At 41.1% G+C, this 6,066-nt stretch overlaps 1 long non-coding RNA gene across 1 annotated transcript; it reads left to right on the forward strand.

Annotated features, from left to right (window-relative positions):
• The first annotated feature begins 677 nt into the window (after window positions 1-677).
• On the forward strand, window positions 678-2,415 carry LOC129625913 (uncharacterized). Its single transcript, XR_008701651.1, has 3 exons — window positions 678-949; window positions 1,155-1,255; window positions 2,154-2,415. It is a non-coding gene; the product is annotated as an uncharacterized LOC129625913 (long non-coding RNA).
• Window positions 2,416-6,066: the final 3,651 nt, after the last annotated feature.

A 6,066-nucleotide genomic window follows, 5' to 3' on the forward strand; every position in this document is an offset into this window, starting at 1 on the left:
ACAAAGAACTTGTATCTTATCAAAATAATCATGTCTTTATCATATGATAACTTAAGTAATGCAAGTCCTCTTGATAACTAAGATTTGCTCAGAACTGTGGTGGTGGTTCAGTCGCTCAGTGATGTCTGACTCTTTGCGACCCCATGGACTGTAGCCTGCCAGGTTCCACTATCCATGGGATTCTCCAGGCAAGAATACTGGAGTGGGTTGACATTTCCTTCTCCAGGGGATTTTCCAGATGTAGGAATCCAACTCAGGTCTCCGGCATTGCAGGTGTTCTTTTGCACTGCAGGTGGACTCTTCACTTCTGAGCCCTCTGAGAAGCCCAACCTTCCATATTTGCCTGTGAATTCTTTATTATCTTGGTTAAATGAATAACTAAGCATTGTTTCACAGTGATGTATGATCCTATTTGACTATTTTAAAACTTTGGATATTTTTGACAAACTTCCCCAAATCAAATTCCAAATGAATTCTTTTTGACTTAGAACTAACTTGAGATAAGAGATATTTCAGAGATCTCAAAGATTTATTCTCTCTCGTTGTAAAGGAAGAGATATTAAACTAATTAGATGCACTCGATATGTTTAAATTGTAGGGGAAGAATTGTCAAATAAGTAATGTTTAGCCTTCTTTATGTTGTGTCTATGTGGGTATGTGTTTTAGGTGTTCAAGAAATTGTGTGAAATTCCTATAAGTCTGATATGTCCTGACATAAAATGTTGTCTGTCATCAAATAGAGGCTCACACTAAAAGGACTGAGTATAAGGGGAAAGTCCTAGCTGACTTTCATGCAAAGGCAGCAGCAACAGAATATGTAAATATTGTGGCATTTGTGGATGAAATACATTCTGCTTCTTCAGAAGAATTGACCTCTCGTTGTCAGACTTTTCCTATCCTGATATCTTGTAACATGGCAACAGACTGCTCCTGAATCAGAGAAATTAAGGTGGGTAAACACTGGATGTAAACTAAATTAACAGTGGGGGATACAGGAAAACCAAAACAACTGCTTGGTACTTCCTGGCTTCCTGGCAAACTAAATTTTTTTTTTTTTTAGTCTTTGCACTCTACCTACCATAGCACATTTATGATGACTAATCATTTAAACTTCTGCGGTCTAAAGCACTGACTTTCGTTTTGCTTAATCTCAGATCCACTCCTTCAGGAAAAAAAACAGACTGGTGACTGTATCTACTGGAAATGACACCTTAACAATGATGTCTTCCAACCTTGTTGGAGGGGACCTTTACAGGTATTGTTAACTAAATTTGTGCTGGTAAACCTAAGGACATTGACTCATAGCTTCATGTTTCTCATTTAAAGAAGGAACTGTCTCCTTCCTGGATGTCACAACAAGTCTACAGACCTGAAAGCAAAGTTAATTAGACAAAGGTCAGGATAATGAAGCAGATGAAATCTGTTGTGAACGGCTTTCCCAAGATTCCAGACCACATGGACTGTCTAATGCAGGAGTCTCTAGCCTCCAGGATCTAATGCCTGATGATTTGAGGTGGAGCTGATGTAATAATAATAATAATAAAGTGCACAAGTGTAATGCACTTGAATAATCACAAAACTGGTCCCTGGTGCTAAAAAGGTTGAGAACTGCTGAATGTCATACAATTAATAAGTCATATGAAAAAATAAATAATTGCTATGAATGACCTAATACCAGGTCTTGGAGAAATACTAAAAGGAATAATGATAGCTAGACATCTGGAGATGACTGACCACTCCAATAAGATTCTTCTTAATAAAGGTTTTTGAACTTTTATTATTTTGAGTGCCTCTGAAGTCTCACTTCCTAGATTACTCCTTGTTGCTCAAATATGGCCATAAACTTTCTAAAACTATATCTTTCGCATAGACAACTTTTTCCCTCCTCTGTGTGACATGACTCTCTGGAAGGAGCCTTCCTAGCACAGGGGAAGTTGATGCTGATGTCAAATAACCAGATGGTTGATCATTGATGCCTCCCAATGAAAGATCTTGATCAAAAGGGGGAAAATGTGAAATAAAAGTCAAAATGGAGTAGGTATTGCTAAGAGAGGTCACTAAGATGGAGCTGAAAGGCCATTGAGGAAACAGGACTTGTGCATATCTCAGCCTGGAGGGAAACTGAACTTTTGACCATTGTTGTCTTAACACAGGCATCCAGAACATCTGCCAGAAATTCAAGATACTTATTGACCGTACCCCAAAACAACTAGTGGCAGCCTATTCCTTAATAACAAATGCTTCTTTATGTCGCAGTCAATGACAGTTCTCACCCAAACACAAAACTCTAACAACCTTGTGATTTTTGTCATGTAAGCCTGATTCATTTTCTTCTCCTGAGCACTCTTTTGGTTTTCACCTAAATCTGTGTCTCCTGAATTGCAATTCTTAATATCCTAATAAAGTCTTTGTATGTAACCCAGAAGCACCTGTGCAGAACATTTATTATGCCACCTTTCCCCCTACCTCCAGCTACTTTTATCCCACAACTAAGACTGTTACCAAACTGAACTTGGGTCCACTTACCTCCTATGCAGCAAAACCACTTTTTTAACACCTGGTTGTAGTGATGAAAGGGCTTCCCTGGTAGCTCAGCTGGTAAAGAATCCACCTGCAATGCAGGAGACCTGGGTTCGATCCCTGGGTTGGGAAGTTCCCCTGGAGAAGGAAACAGCTACCTACTCCAGTATTCTGGCCTGGAGAAGTCCATGAACTGTATAGTCCACGGGGTCGCAAAAGTTGGACACGACTGAGCGACTTTCACTTTCACTTTCATAGTGATGAAAAGTACAGCTTTTATTGCAGGTGTCAAACATGGGGTATGGGCAGCTCGTGCTCAAAAGACCCAAACTCTCTGATAAGGGGTTTTAGGGAACAGTTTTTAAAGGCAACTTTTGGGTGAGGGCTGCAGAGGGCACAGCTTTCTTCTGATGGGGGGATGGTGAGGTAATGGGTTATATTCCAGGGATCTTGTGCTCCACATGAAGTCACCATCCTCCACCTGGGTGGGGAGACTTAGTTCCTATAAAAACAACTCAAGATATGTATTGGATTGTTATGTATATCTCTTGAGGAAGACCTAGGACTCTTATATTGCTGCACTCTTGTCATTACTTTTCTATTTAACTGCTTTTCCTTTGTCTCTTCATTCCCTCATTTCTGTAATAGGTAATTGCTTGAATCTGCCCTTTGGAACTCAGGAAGATCTAGAAGGCTGAAACCTTCTTCCTACAAATGAGAAATGGGGGACATGGAAGAGCTTTTGTACTCAGGAGGGCTCTGCAGTGTCCTGCTTACTTTTTAGACCATCCTACTTATCCCATAAGCACTCCAGTCCTTCTGCCTTCAGGGAGGCAAATCTGAGACTTGTTCCCCCATCTCTTCACTTGGCTGTCTTGTGTATAAACTTTGACTGTAAACCTTGGCGTTTCAGTATTTTGCTTGCTGCACATTGGGCAAATGGACCTGGTTCAGTAACACTAACTGCGCTAGCACCTTGATTTTGGTTTTCCAGCCTCCAGAACTGTTGAGAAAATGAATCTGTTGTTTAAGCCACCCAGTCCATGGTATATTGTCATGGCAGCCCTAGCAGACTTGATATACACCTCCAACATGCTTGTACTATGTGATATCCACTCCTGAGTTGATGTCCTGAGGTCGGACATTTTGATTTAGTGGTTCGCAATGTTTGGGCCCCAAACTTCTGACAACCATGGAGCTGGTTACAACCAAGAACCCTTGTGCTGTTGCATACCATGCAAAATAAAGTCTCATACATACTTGTCTATTTCTCCGTTCTAAGTGTGCTATCACTTATATTTATCATTTATTACATTATCATATGATAATATATCATATAATAAATATACATTTATCATCTATCATATTTTAAAAGTACATATTAATTCAAATGTTAAGGAAGGCTTTGATCTTTTAAAAAATATTCTTTCCTCAAAGTTAAGTATCTGTTACATAGTAATCCTCATCTAAAAACATGACCCTATCTCAAGAAGGTCTAAAGGCATTTTAGTGTTTGGGAGTTGTTAAATACTGTGATTGACAAGGAAAATAGTTTCAAATTTTTTATTAAGGGGAGGTGGGGCCTCCCTCGTGGCTCAGATAGTAAAGAATCCATCTGCAATGCAGGAGACCTGGGTTCAATCCCCGGATCGGGAAGATCCCCTATAGAAGGGAATGGCTACCTATTCCAGTATTCTTGCCTGGAGAATTCCATGGACAGAGGAGCCTGATGGGCTAGAGGCATGGGGTTTCAAAGAGTCAGACACAACTAAGCAACTAACACTTTCACTTTTCGTTCACTTTTCACTTTAGAGCTGATAAGCTGGGTGGGACTGGATGGTTGTCTTTAGAGTTGCATTTGAAAAACAAATATATAATAAGTTCCCTACATATAAACCTTCAAATTGCAAACTTTCAAAGATGTAAACCTGGAACTTCCCTGGTAGTCCAGTGCTTAAGACTTCATCTTCCAATGCAAGGGGTTTGGGTTCGATCCCTCCTCAGGGAGCTAAAACCCAACATGCCTCGTGGTGAAAAAAAAACAAAATGTAAAAGAGAAGCAATGTTATAGCAGATTCAATAAACACTTTAAAAAAATCAGTTCAGTTCAGTCGCTAAGTCATGTCTGACTCTTTGAGACCCCATGAATCGCAGCACACCAGGCCTCCCTGTCCATCACCAACTCCCGGAGTTCACTCAAACTCATGTCCATCGAGTCGGTGTGCCATCCAGCCATCTCCTCTGTCATCCCCTTCTCCTCCTGCCCCCAATCCCTCCCAGCATCAGGGTCTTTCCCATTGAGTCAGCTCTTCACATGAGGTGGCCAAAGTACTGGAGTTTCAGCCTCAGCATCAGTCCTTCCAATGAACACCCAAGACTGGTCTCCTTTAGGATGGACTGGTTGGATCTCCTTGCAGTCCAAGGGACTCTCAAGAGTCTTCTCCAACACCACAGTTCAAAAGCATCAATTCTTTGGCGTTCAGCTTTCTTCACAGTCCAACTCTCACATCCATACATGACCACTGGAAAAACCATAGCCTTGACTAGACGGACCTTTGTTGGCAAAGTAATATCTCTGCTTTTCAATATGCTGTCTAGGTTGGTCATGACTTTCCTTCCAAGGAGTAAGTGTCTTTTAATTTCATGGATGCAGTCACCATCTGCAGTGATTTTGGAGCCCCCAAAATAAAGTCTGACACTGTTTTCACTGTTTCCCCATGTATTTCCCATGAAGTGATGGGACCGGATGCCATGATCTTCGTTTTCTGAATCTTCAGCTTTAAGCCAACTTTTTCACTCTCCTCTCTCACTTTCATCAAGAGGCTTCTTAGTTCCTCTTCACTTTCTGCCATAAGGGTGGTGTCATCTGCATATCTGAGGTTATTGAGGTTTCTCCCGGCAATCCTGATTCCAGCTTGTGCTTCTTCCAGTCCAGCGTTTCTCATGATGTACTCTGCATAGAAGTTAAATAAGCAGGGTGACAATATATAGCCTTGACGTACTTCTTTTCCTATTTGGAACCAGTCTGTTGTTCCATGTCCAGTTCTAACTGTTGTTTCCTGACCTGCATACAGGTTTCTCAAGGGGTGAGAAACCTGCATACAGGTTTCTCAAGGGGTGAGAAACCTGCATACAGGTTTCTCAAGGGGTGAGAAACCTGCATACAGGTTTCTCAAGGGGTGAGAAACCTGCATACAGGTTTCTCAAGGGGTGAGAAACCTGCATACAGGTTTCTCAGGTTTCTCAGGTGGTCTGGTATTCCCATCTCTTTCAGAATTTTCCACAGTTTACTGTGATCCACATAGTCAAAGCCTTTGGCATAGTCAATAAAGCAGAAATAGATGTTTTTCTGGAACTCTCTTGCTTTTTCACTGATCCAGTGGATGTTGGCAATTTGATCTCTGGTTCCTCTGCCTTTTCTAAAACCAGCTTGAACGTCTGGAAGTTCGCGGTTCACGTATTGCTGAAGCCTGGCTTGGAGAATTTTGAGCATTACTTTACTAGCGTGTGAGATGAGTATAGTAGTACAATATTTTCATTTCAAGC

Source organism: Bubalus kerabau, chromosome 13 (assembly GCF_029407905.1).
Source record: "Bubalus kerabau isolate K-KA32 ecotype Philippines breed swamp buffalo chromosome 13, PCC_UOA_SB_1v2, whole genome shotgun sequence".
Taxonomy (NCBI): Eukaryota; Metazoa; Chordata; class Mammalia; order Artiodactyla; family Bovidae; genus Bubalus; species Bubalus kerabau.